Genomic DNA, 26,198 nt, shown 5'->3' with positions numbered 1-26,198 from the left:
CCAGAGTGCCTAAATATGGTTTGGTTGGTTTATAGCATGGTGACCTAGTGGAGTGGGCTTCTTGTTGTTAGTGTTCAGAAATGCAACAGATTTTTGTATATTGATTTTGTATCCTGCAACCTTACTGAATTTGTTGATTAGTTCTAAGAGTTTTCTGGTGAAGTCTTTAGGGTTTTATATATACATATCATGTAATCTGCAAATAGTGACAGTTTTACTCCTTCCTTTCTGATTTGGATGGCTTTTATTTCTTTTTCTTGCCTAATTGCTCTGGTCAGGTCTTCTAGTTTTATGTTAAATAAAAATGGTGAGAGTGGACATCTTTGTCTTATTTTGATCTTAGAAGAAGAGCTTTCAGCTTTACATCATTGAGAATGATGTCAGCTGTGGGCCTGTCATATATGGGCTTTATTACATTGAGGTACATTTCACCTACACCTAGTTCATTGAGAATGTTATCATGGAAGGATGTTGAATTTTGTCAAATGCTTTTACTGCTTTTACTACATCTGTTGAGATCATCATATGATTTTTATCCTTCAATTTGTTAATGCTCTGTAACCTATTTGTTGATTTGCAGGTATTAAACCATCCTTTTGTTTCAGAAATAATTCCACTTGATCATGGTGTATGATGCTTTTAATGTACTGTTGAATTTGGCTTGCAAGTATGTTGTTAAGGATATCTGCATCTATTGGCCTGTAATTTTCTTTTCTTGTAATGTCCTTGTTTGGCTTTGGTATGAGGGTAATACTGACCTCAAAAAATAAGTTTAGAAGTGTTCCTTCCTTTTTTTATTCTTTGGAAGAGTTTGAGAAGGACTGGTATTAATTCTTCTTTGAATGTTTGGTAGAATTCACCAGTGAAGCCATCTGGTCCTAGACTCTTGTTTGTTGGGAGCTTTTTGATTACTCTCTCAATCTTTCTACTAGTGATTGTTTTATTCAGATTTTCTATTTCCTCATGATTCAGTCTTAGAAGGTTGTATGGCTCTAGAAATTTATCCATTTTTCTAGGTTGTCCACCTTATTGTTCTATAATTGTTTATAGTAGTCTCTTATGATCCTTTGTATTTCTGTGGTATTAATTGTAATAGCTCCTCTTTCATTTCTGGTTTTTATTTATTTGAGTCCTCTCTCTCTTTTTTTCTTGGTGAGTCTAGCTAAAGGTTTATGAATTTTATCTTTTCAGAACAAGATTTTAGTTTCATTGATATTTTCTATTGCCTTTTAGTCTTTATTTCATTTACTTCTTCCTTATACAGTAAAACCTTGGTTTGCGAGCATAATTCATTCCAGAAACATGCTTATAATCCAAAGCACTTATATATCAAAGGGAATTTCCTATAAGAAATAATGAAAACTCAGATGGTTCGTTATACAACCCAAAAATATTCATATAAAATTATTACAATACTGTAACACAATACAAAATAATAAAGAAAATGCAAAACATAAAGAAAAAATAAACAAATTAACCTGTATTTACCTTTGAAAACCTTCGTGGCTGGTGTGAGGGAGACAAAAGAGAGGAGACTTATTGTGTAGGATGACTTTCACTATCCTCACACAATCACTGCTATCTATTGGCTCAGTGGAATCTTTATCTACATGGGGACCATTGTCTATGCTCACATGCATGTTGACTATAGTACAGTGTTAATAAACTCTTGTCATATACTGTATTTAATGTAACTGGCAATAAGGCAGCAGAGAAAAGGGTCTATATTGGCAGGTAGCCTGACCTAGAATGAAACCAAGCATTCATAAGCCTACTCTTGTATGGAAAAGCAAAGGTCTGTACATAGGTGCTTTGAAGTGACAAAATATACACAAGTGCCAGTTGTGGGCACCTTCCAATGTTCTGAAAAATCACTAATTTCTGCCAAACACCATGGCCTGAGACCAGGCATCTGAGCATGGGAGATGATCACCTACAATCTTGCAGTGAGAGAGAAGAACTATTGGCTCAGTTGTGATTATGTGATGTTTGGTGTCATGTAATTCTCATATTGTATGTTATCACTCATTGATCAAGTTAAAATTTTTTAGAAATGTTTGATCATCTTGTGGAACACTTGCAGAACAAGTTACTTGCAATTCAAGGTTTTACTGTACTAACTTTGGGCTTAGTTTGTTCTTTTTCTAGTTTCTTTATTTTTTTTAAGTTTATTAATTTTGAGAGAGAGAGAGAGAGAGAGAGAGAGAGAGAGAGAGAGAACATATGTGGGGGAGGGGTAGGAAAAGAGGGAAAGAGATAATTCCAAGCAGGTCCCATGGTGTCATCATGGAGCCTGATGTGGGGCTTGATCCCACAACCCATGAGATCATTACCTGAGCCGAGCTCAAAAGTCAGATGCTCAACTGACTGAGCTACCCAGGAACCCCTTTCTAATTTCTTTAGATATACAGTTAGGTTATTTGAGCTCTTTCTGTTTTCTTAATGTGGGCATCTACTGCTGTAAATTTCATTCTTAGAACTGCTTTTGCTGCACCTCACAAATTTTGATATGTTGTGTTTCCATTTTTATTTGTCTCAAGATCCTTTTTGATTTCCCTTTTGATCTCTTCTTTGATCCATTGATTCTTCAGGAGTGTATTGTTTAATTAGCATGCATTTTTGAGGTTTCTTCTTGTAATTAATTTCTAATTTCATGTCATTAGTGGGAAAAGTGGGAAAAAGATTCTTGATATGATTTCAGTGTTCTTAAATTTATTGAGACTTGTTTTGTGCCCCAGATATATGCTCCATCTTGGAAAATGTTCCATGTACTTGAGGAAAAAAATGTGTATTCTGCTGCTGTTGAATAGAATGTTCTGTATGTGTCTTTTAGGTCCATCTGATCTAATATGTGATTTAAGCCCTTATTGATTTTCTGTCTGGATAATCTATCCATTGTTGAAAGTGGGGTATTGAAGTCCCCCATTTTAACTGTCTTGCTGTCTATTTCTCCTTTCATATCTGTTAATCTTTGCTTTATATATTTAGGTGCTCCTATTTGGGTGCATAAATATTTATAATTGTTATAACTTCTTGATGAATGACCCTTTATCATTGTATGATGACCTTCTTTGTCCTTTGTCTCTTGTGACACATTTTGGCTTAAAGTCATTTTGTCTGATATAAATATAGCTATTCTTGCTTTTTTTATGGTTTACATTTGCATATGGTATCTTTTTCTCTCTTCACTTTCTTTTTGTGTCCTTAAATCTGAAGTAAGTCTCTTGTACGTAGCATATAGTCGGGTCTATAAAAAAATCTATTCAGCCACTCTGTAGTTTGATTGGAGAGTTTAGTCCGTTTACATTTAAGGTAATTTTTGATAGGTATGGACTTACAATTGTCATTTTGTCAATTGTTTTCTGGCATTTTGTAATTCCTTTGTTTCTTTCTTCTTCTCTTGCTCTCTTATTTTGTGATTTGATGATTTTCTATAGGTGTGCTTTAATTCATTTTTCTTTATCATTTTGTGTATACTACAGATTTTCTCTTTGTTTACCATGAGGCTTATCTAAAACATTTTATAGTTATAACAGTCTATTTTAAGCTGATGACTTCAACTGAATACAAAAGGTCAACATTTTTGCACTGCCCCCCACAGTTTATGTTTTTGATGTTACAATTTATATATATCTCTTTATGTTGTGTATTCATTAACAAATCATTATGGTTATTTTTAATACTTTGTCTTTTAACATTTATACTAGAGTTGTATGTGATTTACTTACTATCACGTTACAACATTGTAGTATTCTGAATTTAACTATATTTACCTTTACCAGTGAGTTTTATACTTTCATGTGTTTTCATGTTGTTAATTAGTGTTTTTTTCATTTCAGCTTGAATAACCCCTTCTAACATTTCTTGTAAGGTCATTCTCCTGGTGTTTGATACCTTCAGCTTTTGTTTGTCTGGAAAGCTCTATTTTGCTTTCAGTTCTGAAGGACATCTTTGCTGGGTACAGTATTCTTGGTTGGCAATCTTTTTCCTTTAGCACTTTGAATATATCATCCCACTCCCTTCTAGCCTGCAAGGTTTTTGCTAAAAAATCTTCTGATAGTGTTATGGGGGTTCTCTCTATGTAACAAGTTGCTTTCTCTTCTGTGTAACAAGTTGTTTTAAAATCACCACACATCTGGAGCACCTGAGTGGCTTAGTTGGTTAAGTGTCCTACTTCAGCTCAGGTAATGATTTTGTGGTTTGTGAGTTTGAGCCCTGAGTTGGGCTTTGTGCTGACAACTCAGAGCCTGGAGCCTGTTTCAGATTCTGTGTCTCCCTCCCTCTCTCCCCTTCCCCTGCTCATACTCTGTCTGTCTCTCTCTCTCAAAAATAAACATTAAAGAAAAATTAAAATCACCACACATCTATCCCTTTAAACTGTATTCTCTGAAATGGAGCGTATATTTTTTAATGCATGTACTCTTTTACAAATCCATACTTTTGCTTAATATGTGTTTTCTTTGCTAGAATATCTTTTCTATCGTTATTAACCTGTTAAATGGAAGCCAAGGACTATGTCTTATTCCTCTTTTACTCACAATAAAATATAAAAAAAGGCAAAAGTCATCATGATTTTAAGTTTCTTTGTAGTTGAATATTTAGGAATTTGTGATTAAAATCTGATGTATTATGCTGCAGATATCTCTAAAACATGTTAGTTCAGAGATTGTAACTGCATAATATGCAAGTAGTTAGTCTCTCCTCCTTTGATTGTGTAGATATTTTTAATCAGTCAGAATGTTCTACCCACATAAGTCTTAACTTGACCTCAGATTATTTTTCAGTACAAAATTCAAGAGTATTTCCTCAACTTCTGAGATTAGACTGTTCCCCATTTTTAATCAGAAAATAATCTAACCTTTCTCAGGATGCATGGGTGGCTCAGTTGGTTGAGTGTCCAACTTTGGCTCAGTTCATGATCTCATGGTTCATGGGTTTGGGCCCTGTGTCAGTCTTTATGCTGACAGCTCAAAGCCTGGAGCCTGCTTCGGATTTTCTCTCTCTCTCTCTCTCTCTCTAATCCTCCCATGCTTGCTGTCTGTCTTTCTGTGTCTCAAAAATAAATAATAAACATTAAAAAAAAAGAGAAAATAATCTAACCTTTCTTGACTGATTTTCGTATCATTCATGTTCACCTTTACGTGTATTGTTGGAGGAAGTAGAGTTGGTAGGCAACACAAAGAAGAAAACTGTAATTGATTGGATATTTATTATATTCCACACCATTTACCTACATCATTTTTAACACTATCATCAGTTATTTAATGTAAGTATTGTTTCCATTATACAAATGAGCCATCTGGAATTCAAAGGGTTAAAACCATTTGCCCAAGGTTACACAGCTCGTAAATATGGTACAGCCAGAATTTAAACACAAGCAATTCTATTTCAAGGGTTCCTTCCTTTGTCTTTCTCTGGAATACCACTCTTTTCCATCATTGTGCCTCTGTATAAAAGGACTATCTCCCCTGACTTTCACGTGATTGCTGGACACTTGGTGCCTTCATCAGGATACATTAATGACAGTGAGGTTAGTAAGAGGCATGTGGCTCCTTGTCTGTCAATGTACTTCTTCCTCTAAATTACTCTGAATAGGAATTAATTTTCTGATTATCTCAGAGGCAAAAGTAGAAGTAAGTAGAAGTAAATTTTACTTTTCTTCTTTAGATCCCAATAAGGTGAAAGATGAAGGGACTTAGTGGTTACTTTCTCATTCCTTTGGATAGTGGCCAGTGAAGAACTGTCCAATCAGCAGCAGCATGGACCACGTTCAGGCTCTGTTATTTTAGGATTCTCCAGAGAGACAGGATAATTAGGCTTTCCATTCTGAAGCTCACTGAATATGATTTTGACTCTTGTTGGGAGGGCCAGGAAGAAATGACTAGGCTGCCTTACTATATTAAATGTAATTAGTTTTAAGAGCTGCGCCATTTAGACTGAATCCTTTAAAAATATGTATATTTAAATAAATATGTATTTATATATTTTATATAGGCTAAGCTAACCCTCCCATTTCAAAACAGTATTGTCACTTCAACTGAAATTGCTCTATTATAATTAATGGTACCAAGAAGCTTTTTCTATCTAAGGCTTACAGGTTTCAATTACTTTAGGAGACAATCTGGTAACTGAAGATAGAAATTCTTACCTGAAAAGTGGCATTCAGTAAAAATTTCATCCCATGGGAGATGATACAGAGAAATCCTACTAATATACTTTCCTTTGTCAAAGTATGGGACACACATATAGTCAGTGTGTGTGTGTGTGTGTGTGTGTGTGTGTGTGTGTGTGTGTGTGTGTCTTCTGTGAGTAAATATTAAAAGTGCAGACATTGCACTTTTAGGCACTCTCTGCTATGATTACAGAGCATGCTTCTCCAAGCACTTAATTCATTGAATTCTTTCTCTCTGTTTATCTACTCATTTGCTAGATCCTAACATTTTAGAGCTTTATGGAAGTAGTGGTAGTCGTAGTAGTAGTAATTGTTGTTATTGTAGTTCTAGAAATACTAGTACAATGTAAATTATATTAATGAGAAGAACTAACTTAACAAGAATGGACCATGTTCTAGGTACTTCCCTTCTATACCTATTTACTTATTTTGTCCTTACAACCAACCCTTTGGAATAGGTATTATAATATCCCAGCAGGTGAGGAAATTGTAAGGATAGTAATAATTCTAAGGGACAGAAACTGGGATGGGCATAGGGGAGTATGTCTATAGGAAATTGATCACCCTCCAGTTAAAAACACTCAGACCTATTTAGCTGAATACATAAGCCAAGAACTCAGGTGGCCAAGTCTAGAGCTGAGAGGTATAAATAAAGAAGCAGTGTGTATACCTGAAAAAGTAAGATCATTAGAGTCAGACAAGTCTGTTTTTTAAAGTTTTTTATTTTTTTGAAGGCTAAGAATACAAGCAATGTGTTAAGAGATAAATATTAGAAGTAACTTACAGAATTGTTTCAAGGATTAGGATGCCTTCCATTCCAGCTGGTACTGGTTAGTGGGATAGGAATATTTTAAAGTTGTTTCTAGGAATGAAGATGGAATTTACTTGGAGGTTCAATTGTTTTATGGGCATCTCCATACATGGGCTGGTAGGAAGAAGAAGAAGAGATGCAGATGGGACAAATGAATGATTAAAGAGGCAGAAGGAAAAGCATGACAGGAATTTATTATGGAAAACTAGTTCTTTGGTCATGGGTATCCAGGTTGAGGAAGATAGAGGCCAATGGGATTGTTAAGAATGAAGTCATCTCTGAGAGAGAGGACCACTCTGATACAATTGGGACTGCAAACACGAACTCGGAAAAATTATTCTATGATTTTCCTTGCAGACCCAATAAGACAAAACACCAGGATCCCTATGAATTAGAGCTCAGCAAAGTTAAGTGAAGTGTGACGTTTGGTAGGCAGTAAGTGGCAGAAATAGACTTTGGGCCCAGGTTTGTCTGGATCAAGGTCCAAAGAGTCAGTATTTCCAAAGCATGAACCCAATTGTGAGAGATGCAAAAATGATTTTCCCCTTTTCTTCAGAAGGCATGAATAGCAATTGGGATCAACAGCTGTTATGTAACTAACATTTTGGTATATCCCTGGTTAGGTACTTAATCATTTCTGAAAAAGCATAAATTAAATTGGGGAAAAGATGCTACAGATCAATAAATCAACACATTTTATAATTCCTGGGTCCTACTCTGCCACAGTGTTCAGTGAATTCAAACTCTGTAAATACTTGTTCAGGGGTCTCATTTGCATAACTATAGCACAACCATGCAAGGAGTAAAACATCATGTTTTCTGTACTTTTTAGAATTAAATGGAAGTGAAGGGGCTTTTTCTGTTTTCCTCAACAGTGGTTGTATGAAACAAATATTTATGGTAATTTTTGAAAGCTTGTTTCAGTGCAAAAAATAAGGCAGTTTCTAAGACAAAGGAGACAAATGACTAAATTAAGACAGTTGAATGATTAAAATATAGATACATACAAGGTCAAGAAGCATAGTTAAATTCCTTGCTGAAATCACAATAAAAGAGAAGATTTTTATTGCCAAATAATTAACTCTTTTAGTGAACTTTTTTTTTCAACACAGGCAAATTGAAAATCTTATTGGGTCTTTTTTTCCTCAGTAAATATGTTGCCAGATTAAGTCTTTAATCATCAGTATACCAAGTTCTCACAATTATTTATTTTTGTTTATAAACTGTCCAGTAGGCGCCCTGCTTTGAGTTTTCAGATCTACCTATTATTTATATGGAGTGAGCAGACAAGTGAAAGAGTGAAGACATGGACTGAATAATAGCCATAGTTCATATTTATTGAGCATTTACTAAGTGTCAGGGATTGTGTTAATGCTTTAAGTGGATTAACTCTATGAATTAAATGTGAGAAAACTGAAATGTGGAGAGATTAATTTAATTTCCCAGAATCAAATAATTAGGAAGTGTGTAGGCTAAGATTCAAGGCAGCTATAATCTATATTCTTAACCAAGGGTTATATCTTCATTTTCTTATCAAATTGAAGACAAATTGTTAGTTTAGGCTTTCATACCCACTGGTTGCTAGACCACTATAAACTTAACATTGAAAAAATTTTGATATTTCTTAAATTTGCATCTATGAAATTCTCCATGATAGATTTGAATTTTCTAAAAGTAGAAGATATTTTTTAATGAGCTTATGTTTTTAGTAACTGACAGCTTTGTAACAAGATTTTCATTATTGTTAACAATGGTGGTGACAACAGGAACATTAAAAAACAAGATAAAAGCACTTAACATGTGCTGAGCATTGACGTATGTCAGGAGTGATAGTTGAGGAGTATCTATGATTTTGCTTTTTCTTTGGGCATATATTTAGTAAAATGCTTGTCCCTCCTCTCTCCCTTTCTCACTGCCTTGGCCACAGGGAAAATACATGACCCAAACTCAAATAATCAATATTTCTCTTCTAGGCATTTTAATTTTGAACATAAAGATGGAAGGTAATTGGAGTTGTGTCATTAAGAATTACCCTAGAGATGGTCCATGAGTTCCCATGTCTGAGATACCCAGAACTATTTCTGATTTTCCTGTGACCTGATTATTTAGCTGTTTCTTAGACTCTGTAAATTCCCCCAAATGTTTCCAATGAGTTTGTGGCTATTTTATTTTGTATTGTTTTGTTGTTAGCACAATGCTGTAGTTAGACCTATTTGATTGCAAGTGAAAAAATAGAACTCTGGCTCAGTACTTGTGGTTGGGGTTCTGATCTCAGGTTCAGAAGATAAAACTAGAGCACAAAAAAGTTAAATAGAGGGGCGCCTGGGTGGCGCAGTCGGTTAAGCGTCCGACTTCAGCCAGGTCACGATCTCGCGGTCCGTGAGATCGAGCCCCGCGTCAGGCTCTAGGCTGATGGCTCAGAGCCTGGAGCCTGTTTCCGATTCTGTGTCTCCCTCTCTCTCTGCCCCTCCCCTGTTCATGCTCTGTTTCTCTCTGTCCCAAAAATAAATAAACGTTGAAAAAAAAATTAAAAAAAAAAAAAGTTAAATAGAAAGATAGACCCAGATATATTGGATTGCAACCCAAAATTATTACTCAATGTCCAGAACAGTGAAAAGTTTGTGATTTTACATCACTTCTAAGCTAACAGGTTAGTCTGCTACAGTATCATGGATACTGGCTGAAGACCTGAGACTCCTGGCTCAGAGACAAAGGATGTTATTACTAACAGTAAAAGCGGTAACCAGAGCTTTATGTTTATTTGTGTTGGTTCCCCTCTTGCCATTTCCAAGGGATGCATTACAGGACAGAGACTACAGATTATGGGATTTACCACTTTCATACTTAAGTGAAAGCAAATCTACTTTTTGTTTGTGGGGTGGGTAATGGGAAGGGATTACCTCATCCCTCCAGGTTACTTTTGCTAACATAGCCCTGAGAAATGGTCTAGGTAAAGAAAGCTCAAGATCGCATTCTTGACATACCCAACAAGAATGTGCAGCAGTGCTCAAGGTCCCAACACTTACTGTGCTCTAGTGCTTTTCAAACATTGGGGTGGCCATATTGATAATCCAATACATTATAAAACTCCCATTCCTCCTTTTTGTGCCTCATTCTTATTTGTCAGAAGCAAATTGAATGAGAGAGAAAAGGAACAGGCTTAATTAGTAGAGGCACCAGCTCTGCTTAGAAATATTTCAGGGCCTTTTCAGGCTGGTTAGTAGGCATAGACTTGGTGGATAGTACAAAAATCACAGCAAGGGACAGAGCATGGAATCATATTTGGTTTGATATGCTGTTGACATCTTGGTTTTGATGCACTGGACAGAAATAATGCAGGATCCTAAATCAAAGTGATGTATGTGCACACATACTTGCATACACAGTGATCAATAAAAGCATAATTATTACCAGTGGATATTTTATTAACAGGTATTTAGCGAGCATCTGCTTCAGTTCAGGTACCCTGATTGATGAATGCAGGGATAAACAAAATTTGGCTCCTGGTTCAAGGTGCTTGCCATCTAGTGATATTCATAGAGGAAAATTCTTATTTATGGGAAACTTAAGTAAAGTTTGTCTAGTACCTTACCAAGCAGGTCATTTCATGTTCACTCTTTCATGTGATCCTAAAAATAATTTAGAGATGGCAGTATTATGAATCATCATAGCCAACAAATAAGGAAACTGGCTTAGACAAGTAAATGATCTGGCGAAGATTGTACTTCTAGCAAGTAACTGAATCAACACTCACAAAATACTTCTTTGAAATCTCATTTATTCATTCAACATATGTTTATTGACCTCTATGTGCTAGGCACTGTGCCATAGTACTGAGTATACAAAGGGGATTGTTGAGGTGCCTGGGTGGCTCAGTTGGTTAAGCGCCCAACTATTGATTTTGGCTCAGGTCATGATCTCATGGTTTATGAGATTGAGCCCTGTGTCGGGCTCTGTCCTGACAGCATGGAGGCTGCTTGGGATTCTCTCTCTCCTTTCTCTGCCCCACTCATACTCAATCTCTCTCTCACTCTCACTCTCTCTCTCTCTCTTTCAAAATAAAGGAACATAAAAAACAATAATAAAGGGGATTGTTCTTTGAGCCTCTTATGTTTCATAATATCATAAGACATTTTTCTATATTGTTCTGTCTGTATTGAATACTTTTCTTTCCTTTACCTGGTACATTTTCTATCTTCCAGATTTATGATTCTCAGCACAGCCTTCCATAACTCAAACAGCCCCCACAAACATCTGCTTTGTGGCATGTATCACCATTTGACTCATATACTTACTTTTGTGTCTATTTCCTAGATATATGGATTTCTAATTAGACTGCTTGCTCCCTGAGGGGAGTAGCTGACTGTGTTTACTTTTGTTAACCATATCTTATTCAATATATAGTAATTTCTGGCACATGCTGTGCATTGAACTAAATTAATTTATGAATGACTCATAAATGTACCTTAAATACAGTTTATAGTAGTTATTTAATTTTCAGGCTGTGACAAGTATTATTAAGTCTGCTTTTCAGGAGAGGAAAACTAGATTCAGAGAGCTTAACAAATTTTGCATAGCTAATAACTGACAGAGTTAGGATTAGAACCAGGTCTACATGGCATTCAAATCAGTGTTTGTTAACAACCTCAACAAAGATTTTATTCATGTCCTCAAGGGAAGAGTTTCTCATCAAGTGACTTTTTCCCCCATTTGTATCTGCATGCAACTTGCAGATTGTCTTTCGCATGGATTCATAGTTTGATTCCCAGCTTTATATTTCCTTTCCTCCAATCTCCAGCTAAATGTCCAAACAGCACACAGCAGGAGGTGATCAGGAAGGAAAGGCTGGCAAGGGAAGAATCTGTAATTAAGCGAACGAGCTATAGCAGACAGTATCCATGGGCAGCACCACCTGGACCATCCTTCTAGCCAATGCAAATGTGACCTTCCAGAGGCCTGGGCATGGGGTGTTAGAGGCTTTAGCTGCCACAGAAGAAATCACTTGGGGGAGAAGTGAGGAGGATTGGAGAGAGATGACTTTGTTACATAGACCATTGTTCCCTGGTCAGACCCCGCAGGCCTGGTCTTCAAAAGCCTGCTGCTGTTTTGTACATTCAGAAGCAATTTGGAAACTGCTGTCATGTCAACTTTATTTCCTTGCTCTCTAGGGGTACTCAGTGGTTGCCCATAAATAATCCCCTCTGAGGCTGAAAGTTACTGTAAGGTGTTCACTGCACTGGGCTTAACTTCAAACGTACAGGAGCCAGAATTCTTAATAAACTTTAATTTATAAAGCTTGTTGATTTTTTTCTTAATTATAAAAGAAATGCATATTGTTAAAAACCTTCAAATTACAGATAAGTATCAAGTAAATGAAAAAATCTGAAATCCAAGTTTTATCTTATATTCGTTGCATAATTCACTCCAAGTTTCTTAAGAAATATTCTGAAGCCTGTCTCCTAAATGTTTACTAAAATGTGTGTGTGTGTGTGTGTTTTTTAGGAGATTAGGCACTTGAAGCATTGAAGCATTAGGTATCTTATGAAGCATTAGCACCCTAAAACTCATTGTTGTATTATGTTTTCTTCCAACTCCATTACACAAAGTAAAATCTCTGTGTGAGAGAGTGCTATGATTACTCTCTTCAGAGTCCATGAGTTCATAAGTCAGGATTTACTTTTATTCAGTTTTTACTCTGTCCTGGACTTTCTGACCAAATCCTTTCCAGAACTTTGTGCATACTTATATCCTTCAGATAACTGTAAAGCCAACTCTCCGTGAGAATGTTATTTACTAGGGGGTAAGATCTGTGTAACCTCCAAATGGTCAGGAAAGAAAGAGTGAGTGAAAGAAAGAAGTGGCAAATGAATGAACAGACGTATGAAGGGATGTAATGAATTCTGCTAGAGAATTAGTAGGTGCATCTTACCTTTAATCCCCCCCGCCCAGCATGGAATGGTTTTATAGTGGTTCTCAAACCGGGAGTGATTTTGTCTCCCAGGAGACATTTTGCAGTATGACATGTGGCTTTTTTGTTTTCCCCAGTAGGGAATGAGTGTGCTACCGGCATCTAGTGGGTAAAAGCCAGAGGTGTTGCTAGACATCCTAAAACGCGGAGGATATTCCCCCTTCCAACAAAGAATTATCAAATTGTTCATTACCCAAATGTCAGCGGTGTTGAGACTGAGAAACCCTGCTTCAGCATAAGGCTGGCTATGTTTCATTGGTTTCATAGGGGAGAGTAGGAGAGCAAGACTATCAGTGAGCAGAGTGAATACTTATGGGTCAAACATGGAGGATTCTTGTGTGCAGATAAGCAAGATTGTGAAAGTGACAATAAAACAATACCATCTTTTCTATTAAGGAAAAAAAATCATCTTCTTTTCTTGGCACAGATGGTTTTAGGCCTGTAAATCTGCCATTCTTTCAGTAATCACAGGAAGAAAATGGATGATTTAAAGCAGTTATAAGGTTTATCTTGCAGAAGGAAAGTGTGGGTGTCTGAAGAAGAATAGTAAACATAAATTCTGTTTTACATCTGAGAAGCAAAGCCATTTAGAGCACAACACAGCTTCCATCTGAACTATGGCTGAAAGGGAGGTGTAAGATATGGTCAATGATTTTAAATGATTTATGAGGTTATCTGTAAAAGAAATACAAAGGCCTGGGTAGAGCCAGGCCTTCCTGACGTGCCATAATAGAATGTTATACTGTTTTTCTCATAGTCAAATAAAGTTCAATAGTATAGACACATTGTTACCTTGTATTAGTACTTTCTAGTCTGCCTGTCGGAATGCTTTATTCAATAAGACAGATTTATATTTCAGAAGGAAATGATTTCTAAAGCTCTTCCGTTAATAATTTTTCATTGAGAGAAAAGCTGGGTTTCAGTTATTCCCCCTGTAGATTGAGAGATTAGTCCAGAGTGAGCTCTGCGCATAAAATACTTTTTTGGTATTTAAGTAAGGAATAGTATTTTAATGCTGTGAAAGAGAACATAGAAAAATGGTCTCTTTACATAAAATTCTACTTGGGTTGTCCTTTGGTTTTCTGTTTCCATGAAATCAGCTGATGGGGAATATCCCTTAACAATTCATGTTCCTTAAGCACACAGCTGCTGATGCAGTGTACTTCATTTGCATGTATGTGCAGGGTACTCAAACAAAGTACCTAGGGGGAGAGACTCATAAATAGGAAGAAATAATAGGCTGTTTGCTTTGAGCAGACTTCTTCCTTCCTCTCTTTCTACTCATTAATCAACTCTTACTTTTTCGACAAACCATTTTGGAGCACCTCCAGGGTACCCAGGACCGTTCTAGGATCAGAGAACACAACTGTGGAAAGAAAAGCACATAAAAATGTTCTATTCCTGCCCTGTCCAGAGTGCAGAATGGATAGAGTTGTCAAGCTCATGGGAAGGAGAATTTGTATGTAGAGAAAAATGGCATACTGGAAAAGAGAAGGATTGAAAATTGGGACCCTGGCTCTTATCCAGTTATGGATCATCAACTCTGTGACCTTGACTAAAACCTTTAACTTTTTCAATAAGGTTATTTTCCAGATGTAAAGTCTAAGTCCAATGTGTGATTCCTTATTTAAGGAAAAAGTGGCCTCCAACAGACGTTTAACTCAATACAATACAATAAGCATTTCATGGAGTAAATACACTGATGTAAGTACACATTACATGGCAGTGAAAACTGAATACAAAAAGGAATAAATCCTTGCCATTAAGGAATTAATGACAAGAAAAACGAATATATGAACTCTTATTTGACTGTTAAGCTAAAGGAAACTTGTTATCACAACATTTGGTATGACAGAAGAAAACTTTATGTCTAACTCACTAGTGAACATATGTATGTTTATATTTTTTATGCAGATGTACAGAAGCTAACTTATTTAAATAGACCCTCAGTGAAACATTTTCTGTTCACTTTCAGGTCGACTTTCTACCCTTTGCCTCTCTGTTTTGTGCCATAGAGGTTCACGTGTATAGACTATATCCATGGAGAGAAGGAGGGTGGAGAGTGAGTTTGGGATTTTTAATCCCCTGGATCCTTACTGTGACTCACTGTAGGCTTGTTCCTTCTTTCAACTGAAGTTCTAAGCTGTCATACAGTATCTGTCTGCACACAGTCCTGTCCATTTTGATCAAAATATTCCCTCTTCTTACCCTAGTCACTACTAGAGGTTGAAGTAGAGAGCTCCAGGGAATTGTAATGTCTTTTATGGGTTCTATATCCTCTTTGTCCCATTTTAAAATAACCTCTTTATTAAAGTCTCCTCAAATTATCTTAATTTCAAATTTGCTATGTTTTCAGCTTGATATAGACTTTCCACTTGATGTATATTCCATATCACTTACAGTGCTGTAAGCAATCATTTATTGAACATTTACTATGTGTCAGCAGATACAAGTACTATGTAAATTTTCTCTTTTGATATTCTTGTAAGAAACAATGTTTTTCTCATTAGAATCTATGTAATTTTACCAAGGTCTACAAAGTCCATGATATTTCCACCAATTTCTATTCACAGTAGAAATGATGTTTCCTCATAAGGCTATGGAAAACTGGGGGCAATGGAGACTGATATTGAGGAAGTAGGTAGGGAACTAATTACAATAAAGGTGAAGGTGATCATAATGATTATGACAATATTAGTGATGATGATGATGATAGAGATTAAAACACTTTAGGGGCGCCTGGGTGGCGCAGTCGGTTAAGCGTCCGACTTCAGCCAGGTCACGATCTCGCGGTCTGTGAGTTCGAGCCCCACGTCGGGCTCTGGGCTGATGGCTCAGAGCCTGGAGCCTGCTTCTGATTCTGTGTCTCCCTCTCTCTCTGCCCCTCCCCCGTTCATGCTCTGTCTCTCTCTGTCCCAAAAATAAATAAACGTTGAAAAAAAAAATTAAAAAAAAAAATAAAACACTTTAGAATTTATAGAACATTGGGGTGCCTGGGTGGCTCAGTCAGTTGGATGTCCGACTTTGGCTCAGGTCATGATCTCGCAGTCCATGAGTTCGAGCCCCTCATCGGGCTCTGTGCTGACAGCTCAGAGCCTGGAGCCTGTTTCGGATTCTGTGTCCCCTTCTCTCTCACCCTCCCCTGTTCATGCTCTGTCTCTCTCTGTCTCAAAAATAAATAAACGTTAAAAAAAATTAAAAAAAAAGAGAATTTATAGAACATATGCTGAGCTAGGTGCTGTGTGGCTTATCTCATTTAATTTTCACAGTGAACCTATAATGTATTGATATGGCCAGTTTTCATATGATGTTCCACACACTCCTTCCTATACTTTTGCTTGTGTCATCCTCTCCCACACCTTTGCACTACTCCACTTGACTCCTACTCTTATCAGTGTCAAGTGAATTTCTGTCTGTCTTTCCTGGAAACTCTCCTGTAATCCCTAGATATTGCCTTCCTCAGGCTTCAGTGAATACACTAGGAAAGTCTTTTTGATATGTAGATTGGCAAGGAAACAAACTGAAATCTTGTGATAGGGGTAGTACTATTTACATTAATTAAAAAGTAAATAAAATTATTTAAAAACCAATGCAGCTATTTACAAAGGTAATTTTTTAATTGATATATTGGGGTACCTGGGTGGCTCAGTTGGTTGAGCATCCAACTCTTGATTTTGGTTTAGGTCATGATCTCAGGGTTATGAGATCAAACCCCGCATCAGGCTCCACCCTGAGCATACAGCCTGCTTAAGATTCTCTCTCTCTCTGCCCCTCTTGTCCATTCATGCTCTCTCTCTCTAAAAAATAATTTTAAAGAAGTTAAAAAAATTGATATATAACTGACATATAACATTGTATTAGTTTTAGGTGTACAACATAATGATTTGATATCTAGGTAGCTTTTGTTCAAAAGCTGTTATTGTTAAAAAAAAAAAAAAAAGTCCTTTCAGTGCTCCTAGATGTGATTGGAAAGACCAAAAAAAAAAAAAAAAAAAAGTGTGAGCCATTGTACCTTACAGAGTCCAACTCTACATTTGATGTTTGAATAGAGCCATCCTTCCATGAATACCCTTACATATTTAGGATACAGAGCATGGGCTTTGAAGTCTCAGCCAGAATGCTAATTTAATTATGTCTATCATTGCAACTGAGTGACTTTTAGTAAGTTACTGAATGTCTCTGAGCCTCAGACATCATCCCCTAACTAAATCCTACCTCCTAAGACTACTGAGAAGATGAAAGAAGTGACTATGTAAAGCACTTAGCACATAACAAGAGATCAAAAATAGTGTTGAAAGTTTCTATTTCCAGTATGAATTTATAATATTAACAATCATGCAGAAGTCAAAAAGTAAATAACTTTGGAACTGAACTCAGACAAAAGACACTCCAGCTTTCCCCCAGTCTCTGACTGAGCTTCTCATAATTGGATTGCTTTGAATGGCGTAGACACATGCATGATACGAGGCAGTGTCGGACAGTGGTTAAGGCAGCACTTCAGAATGGGACTTCCTGGGTAATGTTGGGCAGATCACTTAACTCCTCTATGCCATAGTTTTCTAATATATAAAATAAATATTGTGATAGAGATATGGTATAGAGTTATAGTGAAAATTAGATTAGCAAATGCATGCAGACAGCTTAAATTAGAACATTGCCTAGATCTAATAAAAGCTTAATATTTTTCATTTATTATTATTATTATTATTATTATTATTATTATATTTCCCCTTTCTTTCCCAACTAATACAGTGAGAAAAGCCATGTTGAAAAAAAAACAAGAACACCTGCCTAAAGATACTGGAGGGAAAAATAACACACATACCTTTCAATAGGGTTGGAGGCAAAGGTGGAGAATGTGTATTTAAGATTTTAAAATATTTTTCAAGAGTCAGTGAGGAAACTGAGACTGACTTTCCCAACTTAATAAAGTGATTGCTTCATTGCCTGTTGACCTTGTGGTTATGAGACAATCATCTAGATCATCAGAATGTGACTTATTTCATCAATAAATAGAAATAATAAACACCTCAGTATTAAATTAGATAATGTATAGGACTGGAATATTTTTCTATATTTCTCTACCCTCCAACCACTTCATTTAATCAATTTCTTTTATTATTTAGTTCATGCTGTGGCTATTATTTTCTCCTAATGCCTTTCCATAGTGGAGGATACCTTAAAAAGTCTGTTGGGAAGACATGGAATTGTAGAAAAAGTAGTAAGTGCCCATAGACAACCCTCAACAAAAGGGGAACAGGAATCATTGGTTATCTTTTCCTTTCATTTTTCCAGGAAACAATTCTATACATTCTTTAAAGGGTCCAGTGGGATCATCATGGCCACCTTGATAATGTACCTTTTTTTCTTGGTTTCCCTTCTTCCTTTATTTTATTTTCTCTAGTCTCAGCTCCTACTTCCCCTAATCACCTCTCAAATAAGCTACTTATGCATAAGCTCCTTTCCCAAACTCTACTAAAGAAGCTAAGAAAGAAGACCTTAGATTCAATCAAAATACAGTAGTGGACTAACTTGACCTATCTCATATTTAATATCCTCTGACATTTTGGGAAAAAGATAATCAGGAGTTAGCAAATCTAGGCCTTACAGTATATAATGTTTTTTTGTTTGAAAGATGTAAAAGCAACTCTGGCTATCTGAAGCCCAAAGGAAATCTGTAGAAAAGAGTTAGGGTGCTACAGTGCTAAAATTTGCATCTCAGGAAGGTCAACAGCCTGGAGAATTCTTGGAACATTAGGAGTAGAAATTTATGGGACATCTCTTTTAAGTATCATGGTGAGGTGCCTCAGAGACAACTGCTTCTGTCTCTGAGTCATGCTCCAGAAGGGGAGATTGGTCTAGCTGCAGATCCTTGTGTCTAGCAGTAGGGTCCCTTATTTTAGACCCCAGGGAATCCTAGAATTGGGGGAAGGCAAAACCCAAAAATCAAGATTGTGGGCAGATATAATGCCTAAGTGGTTGTAATTCCAGTGTTCCTTTTCTCTTGTTTTATGTCTTTCAGCCAATCACTTTCTCTCTCCAGTGATCTCTGGAAGAGGGGTAATGCAACCAGATTAACTTATGTCATCTACCAGCTATGACTTATTTTAAAAATATGGCCTGCAATATTGTCCTTGATGGTTCACAGGTATTGTAGCCCTCACATCTTTTTTTCTGCTTCAATAGCTATTTATCCTTGAAATCTTTTGATGTCATTTTTTTTGGCTACTGAAAACACAAGTGACATAGCCATAATGGCTGTAGCTTGCAAATAAAAATTAAACATTACATACACACAAGTGGGGAAGTGATAGCTAGACAACAATGACTAGGCATATATGTACACAGATTTCAGAAATGCTTTCCATGAATTAATTAGTGAACGAATGAGTCCTGGTATGTGGCACTGTCATCTTAAGGGAAAAGAAAAGCCTCTATTGTTTATAAGCAAGTTGATATTTGGGAAAGTCAGTATTGTTATTTCCTTATCAATTTCTTCAGATTTTTCCGAATTCTATCGTAAAAGTTAGACCATCAGAATATAAATTATATCGTTCCCTTTATCCTCAGCATTTACTGAGATTTAAGGGGATAGCAAACTGAATAATGTGAAAATGCCTTCCATAAAACTGTAAAGTATATTATTGCTTGGTTAACCTGATATCTTCAAAAGGAAGTCCAAATCAGTGGTTGTATTAATTAAAAAAAAAATGTGAAAGTACCCATTTTCATTTGCTTTCAACATTTACTAAACACTTAGTATTTGCAAAACCTTATCCCGTGATAGTGACTTCATTATTGCCATCCTTGAATGAACCACAGTGCATGTCATACCCATGAAGGGCCCTTTCCTTCTAGAACCATCCCTGTGTATCTCTTTTTCTTTTCCTTCTTTGTTCTTGGTTCCTATGATGCCCCAAACCTTCATCACATTCGTTTCTTCTTTAGATTTATAGGACGCTTCCCATGAAAAAAAAAAGGTGGTGGGTGGAGATTTATATGATTCAAAACCCATTTGTGTTTTTTTTCTTTTTTTTGAATTAGTAATTAGAAAATATAGAAGACCTAAACTTTTATACTCAAAACAGTACCTGTATTAATTCTAGTTCTGAATGTTCTCATTCCTTCTGCTCTTTTTGATTAAATTTATGATAGGTTTATGTCTCATTTTTCCTATGCTTTCATCTGCTGACTTCTCATGCCCCTTTGAAGCCAGATGGGGCATAAATCTTAAATAAATAAACAAGCAAAAAATATGATAAGAGAGCCCTACCCTGGTTAGTTTATATCATAAAAATGAATCCAATAAGCATATAAATATATGTGAATTCTGAAATAAAATACCATCTGCTTTTATAGGAAAAAAACCACATTAATTTTATATCACAACATGTTATCTTGTGCAAATTCAATTCAGTGATAGAAATAAAGAAAGTATCTAAATATGTGGAATGCTCAAATTATCTTCTGGCTCCTGCCAAATTAAAAAAAAATTTTTTTTTTTCAGTAATGTGCATTAACTGAGTTAGATTTTAACGTCTGGAACTGGCACATTTCCCCAGAGTTGCATCAGATATCAGAATCAAGGGTTATTAACATTACAAAGAGCACCACTGTCCTACAGTGTCCCCTTTATCATTTTGAGCAGCTGCCTCAAGGCAACGCATTTAACCTTGGGAAATGTGATAGAAATTCTGGATAGTCAAAACCTGCCAGTAGATTCCCTCAACTGGGATCTACTGTAAAGCTTTATTTAGCTGCAACACAGGAAAATGATGAAACTCTTATTACCATTTGGATGTTTATCATTTCTATTCATCCCTTCTAAATCCCTTGAATACTGTTGCTTTAACTTATAAACAGTGATATTCCATTTGCTGGCAGGACATTGTTTTCCCCACTGAGAATGTAAATAAAAGTCTCCAGAGAAAAGTGTGGTAAATATTTTAAAACAGAATTTTAGATTATTTCCTTCCAGGTGTTTTAGAGTAAGATGCTAACTCTGACTCCTTTTCTGTAGAATCTTAGTCTATTTTATATTTTGGCTGAAAATGGCTGTTGTTGACAGGATTACTTGCTTAAAATTAGATTGGAAACAGTACTGGTGACTGGGTAATGAAGGGGCATGCTCAGAAATGACTGGTGGCTTAACCATTGACATAAATCTTTAAAAAGCAAATTTGGCAAAATTTCTTGAGAAACTTAAAATCTTTCCTAGCTTTGATTCAGTAATTTCAGTTCTGGGAATCTATCTTATGAAGATACTATTGCTTATGAAGAGAATGGGTTATTTTTTTATGCCGGCTGCTATCATCTCTTTTAGTTCTTAAAACAGCTGTATGAATTCAATATTACAAATGAGGAAACTGAGGCATGGAGAGTTTTAATAGCTTTCCAATATCTCACAGATAGGAAATATAGAATAAGGTCTTCAACCTCAGGGATCAGTGTTAGAATGTTGTGTAGCATTTTATCTCCTAAAATATTTGTTGCCATTGTATTTATGGTGATCCAAAAGCTAAATCAAATAAAGAAAATAGTAAAGTAAATTATATTACATAAAATTATGTAAAACAAATTTTGTATATTGACAGCTTTAAAAAATAATCCTAATGTAAATGTAGGATAAAAACACATTTATTTAAGCTACAAATAGCAAAACAAACAAATCATTCAAAATGTCAATAGGGCTTGTAGTTAAGTTGTGCAAATATGTCTTAGTATCTTTATTCTCCTTTTTTCTATTTTCTATAATAAGAGTATATGATTATAGAAATAATAGATATATTTATTTTAAACATTGACATTTTAAAAATACCTGTCAAGGACATTGGAAACATGTTTTTATCTTTTTTAAGTTGAAAATCCTCCACTTTCATTTATAGGTCACTCTACAGTTGCAGAAAGAGAAAATATTGACTTTCATCCTCGTTTTCAGTTTGTATATCAAGAATCATAGGACTTTCTGATACCAGGGTCAATGTACTAATCTATCTGGAAGGTTAGAGAGAGAACAAACTTTGCCTCAGATCACAAAGGTTTAGATTTACAAAAATTTCAGGTTGTGTACACTTAGTGACATCTGGTGTTACACTTCATGCTAAATCTAGGGTTTAAAAAATATTTTACCATTTCCATTTTAAGATCATGGCTATTTGTATCTGTGATCTCTTTACTCACATATCACTATTTGAGTATAATTGCTCACCTAAGAAAATTAAGAGAGTGCATTATTTTGGATTTAAGTCCTTTTTAAAATTTATTTTGATTTTTTTAAAGTTTATTTATTTGTTTTGAGAAAGAGGAAAGAGAGAACGAGAACAGGAGGAGGGGCTGAGAGAGAGGAAGACAGAGAATCCCAAGCAGGCTTCATGCTGCCACTGTCAAGCCCTGGGTGGGATTTGAAGCCACTAATTGTGAGATCATGACCTGAGCTGAAAACAAGAGTCAGAAGCTTAACTGAATGAGCCACCCAGGCACCCCTTGTATTTAATTCCTAATAAAATATGCAAGCTCTAGGATTTGCCCTATGAAGTGGAGTTGATAGAGCAACATGATCAATTAGCCAATTTGTAGTATATTTTATTCCAGTTCTATTGAAAGAAAAAAAAAACTACATTTTTTAGACAGGTGAAAGTCCCTCACTTTGAGTGGCATATCTCTGATCCCCAACTTGGAGGTTAAATTTGACTCTATATCTTGTCACTGTGCCCCATACTACAGATCTCATTTTCTCAATTCCAAGCTGAAACCTTATCTCTTCTTTCTGATATAGAAAGATTTATGCACTAAAGGCTGATCTATCCCACCCCCATCAGAAAGTTTGTCTTTTGTTTTTTCAGTTCTGATTCTATGTTTCTTTCAGTATGGATTGTTGTTTCTCATTATTTTGTCCACCAAATTAAGGCTTAAAAAAGCTCAGGTTGGTTTCTCTTTTTTACAGATCAGTGCTCTCCAATAGAACCTTCTGCAATATTGGAAATGTTATATATTCGTGGTGTCCAATATGGTAGCTAGTGGCCACATGTTGCTTTTGAGCACTTGAATTATGGTTCATGGAGTTGAGGAGATGGATTTTTAATTTTACTTAATTTAAATGGAAGTAACCTCATGGCTGGTGGCTACCATATTAGACAGCACAGATATTGTATATCCTCATAGATTAATAAAATCCTAATGTATTATGTTTAGGGAGAAAATGGAACATGCTGGAATGTTAATTTTTTTTTTCATATTCCATTGACAGTTTCCTCTTTCTTCTACGGCATTTCCATCATTTCTGTTTTCTTCTCTTCCATTGTTCTTCTGTCCTTCCCTTTCAACGAGATCTTTGATACTTGTTTAGCAGTGTGGAGATAGGAAGTCTTGAGGATACATGGAAGAAATGGTGTTTGCTTGCTCACAAAAACCAAATGGAGGGAATGGAGTGCAAAGAAAGCTCAAAATTTTGCTTCTCTTTTAGTCAACTCCATCTTCTAAGAGGAGGAACTCTGTCCAAGGACAAAAATAATGTAAGTTTGACAGGAATGTCCTCTAAGGTATCTGATATTCATGAAGCCAGACTAGCTAATAAATTCTCTGCATTGTGTAAGCTAGTTTGAAATTGGTTTCTATCAACTAAAAAGTTCTCTCTAATTCAAAAGGTTAGCATGAAGATCATTTGAATGATACATGTGAAATAGTATGGCACTATGATTACTTAAAAGGTATTATTTTTTTCCTTGAATTTCATCTGATACCATGCATAGTTACACGCTCTTTTACTGCATCCATTTACCTAACATATTCATGGAAATCCAGTGATTCTTATGTTTTCAGAAAAGAAATATACTGTATACAGTGCACGGTGCTTCCAAACACTCTTCCCTCTATTTCTCTTAAATGCTCTGATATGTGCAAATTGTTTTTGGACTTCATTAAGTGCGTCATTGATATCTTCCTTTGGCTTGCTGCCACGTGACAGGCTACAAGATCTGCTTCGGTTTGGTGGTTTTCATGCTGGGCACAGCTGTCAGCATCCCTTTGCCTTGTTTCAGAGAATCTGATGTTACTGGCAAGACATCAGAAGGCAAGCCAGACAATAACTGGGGTTTCTCTTTAGCAAAGGAGATGTGGAAAGATCATTTCCCAGACCTTTCCTCTACCCCAGCTGTTTTTGGGCAGTTCCTCTATTTCGCTGATATAAAGTCAGATTTTTTTCTTTATTTTTCCTATTCACATGTCCCAGTGCATAGGAGAGGAGGCTAAATTGTCCCATTTTTATTACATTTACTTGCTGTTTTAGCACAATACTATGCTTGAAGTTATAGCACAAAGAGACAGCTGTTACACAGAAGGCATATGCCCTGCCTGCTGGGAACAGACTCTCCAGATTCATCCCTGAGCTGTGGACTGTGAATCAACTTATTAGTCTTTTCTAAAAAGCAAATGGAAGTGGAAGGACTGTCCTCTTCAGTTATTCAATTGACTAATGTTTGTCTCATTACTATGATTTGGCATTGCAGGGTGGAACCAAGAGAAGCTGAAATCAGACTACTTATAGGCAAAGAGTAGGATATTGGAAGGTCACAAAAAGCAAGGGAATGATACTATGCAAGATGAAAAGGAAATAAATGTAAAAGTCCTTCAAGTAACTAAAAAATAAATGATTAGGATGGGAGATAAAATTTATAAATGGTCAAAAAAAAAAGTCATCATCATGCTTGTTGGAATGCTTGACAAAGTAGATATTAATATAAAAGCCAAATAATTAATGTGTCTTTGATAGTAGCTATGTGATGTTCACTTTCCTGTTGGTAAGGCTGAAAGTTTAGTAGGAACTCTACACTGTGCCAGGTGATTTGCTAACATAATCTTATTTACTCATCATGATAATTTCATGAAATAGATATTATTAATCCCATTTTACATACAAGTTAACTAAGACTAACAGTACATAAAAAATTGACCATACTCATAAAGAGTTGGATTTAAACACAGGGGTGTCTGACCCCAAGCCTATCACTGTAACATGCATTTTGACGCCACTATGGAATGGTAGCCCATGTATCAATAATGGCTAGCAAGACTGTACAACTAGTCCTCATTAGCCAACAAGCTCTAACCTAGTAGCTTCATGATATTCTTCACATTTCCTGTCTTTGTCTCATCTCTCTTTTTTTGCAAGCCCTACTTTTTCTTCATTTGCTAACTTCATTGTCTCATGTGAAATGGGGAAGGAGTAGGAAGAGGACATTACTAAGTACTATAAAGAGTTGGAACACTATGGATGGAAAGATGTTGGTGGGGGTTGAAAAAATTGTCAAGAGCTTGATTTATTTAGCAGTGGTGGGAAGATTGAACTATTAAAAGTGAGTAAAGAAGGACAATAAAGACCAAAATATATATTTTTAAATGTTTATTTATTTTTGAGAGAGGTAGAGAGTGTGAGTAGAGAAGAGAAGAGGCAGGGAGGGGGTGACAGAGAATCCAAAGCAGGCTCAGCGTTGCCAGCACAGATCCTGATGCGGGGCCAAACTCATGAACTGTGAGATCATGACCTGAGCCGAAGTTGGACACTTAACAGACTGAGCCACGTCGGCACCCCCCAAAAACCAAAAATATTTTAAGTAACAAATTTCTTCCCTTGGTTTATTGACTATAAATAAATATTGTTTATTTTGGGGAGGGTTAATAATTACCCAAATAATATTATTTGCCATCTAAAATTAGTTTTCCTAAAGTATTTTTAAGATTTTATTATGAACTTGAAAAAAAGATATTATTAGGAAAATGAAGACCTACCATGTGAGAGGGCAGTTCTGCTGGAGGTGATTTGGGGAAAAGTAGTTCAGGATTTCTCCTTTTATTGTTACTATTTTCTTAGAGGTTAACTTCTTATATTAGAAACAAACCATTCAGTCAGTGTCTCGATCTCTGTAAGAGTACATGTTGGCAACTTTCAGAATGTGTTTGATTTCAGATGAATATCCTGAAGCTTTGGAATTGAAGGTAAAAAGTACTTTTGTGGACAAAAGATCTCATTTTTTATGTTTTTTAAAAAAAATTGAGGTAAAATTCACATAAAATAAAATTCACCATTTTAAAGCATACAATTCATTGGCTTTTCATATATTTACAATGTTGTACAACTGTCATCACCACCTAATTCCAAGAAATTTTCATGACCCCCAAAAGACACCCCACAGCTATTAAGCACCCATTCCCCATTCTCTCTCCCTCTCCCAGTCCCTGTAAGCCATCAGTTT

The sequence above is a fragment of the Lynx canadensis genome, chromosome E2, assembly GCF_007474595.2.
Source record: "Lynx canadensis isolate LIC74 chromosome E2, mLynCan4.pri.v2, whole genome shotgun sequence".
In the NCBI taxonomy this organism is placed as follows: Eukaryota; Metazoa; Chordata; class Mammalia; order Carnivora; family Felidae; genus Lynx; species Lynx canadensis.
The sequence above is the reverse complement of the archived record's forward strand: the minus strand, read 5'-3'. Positions refer to the sequence as shown.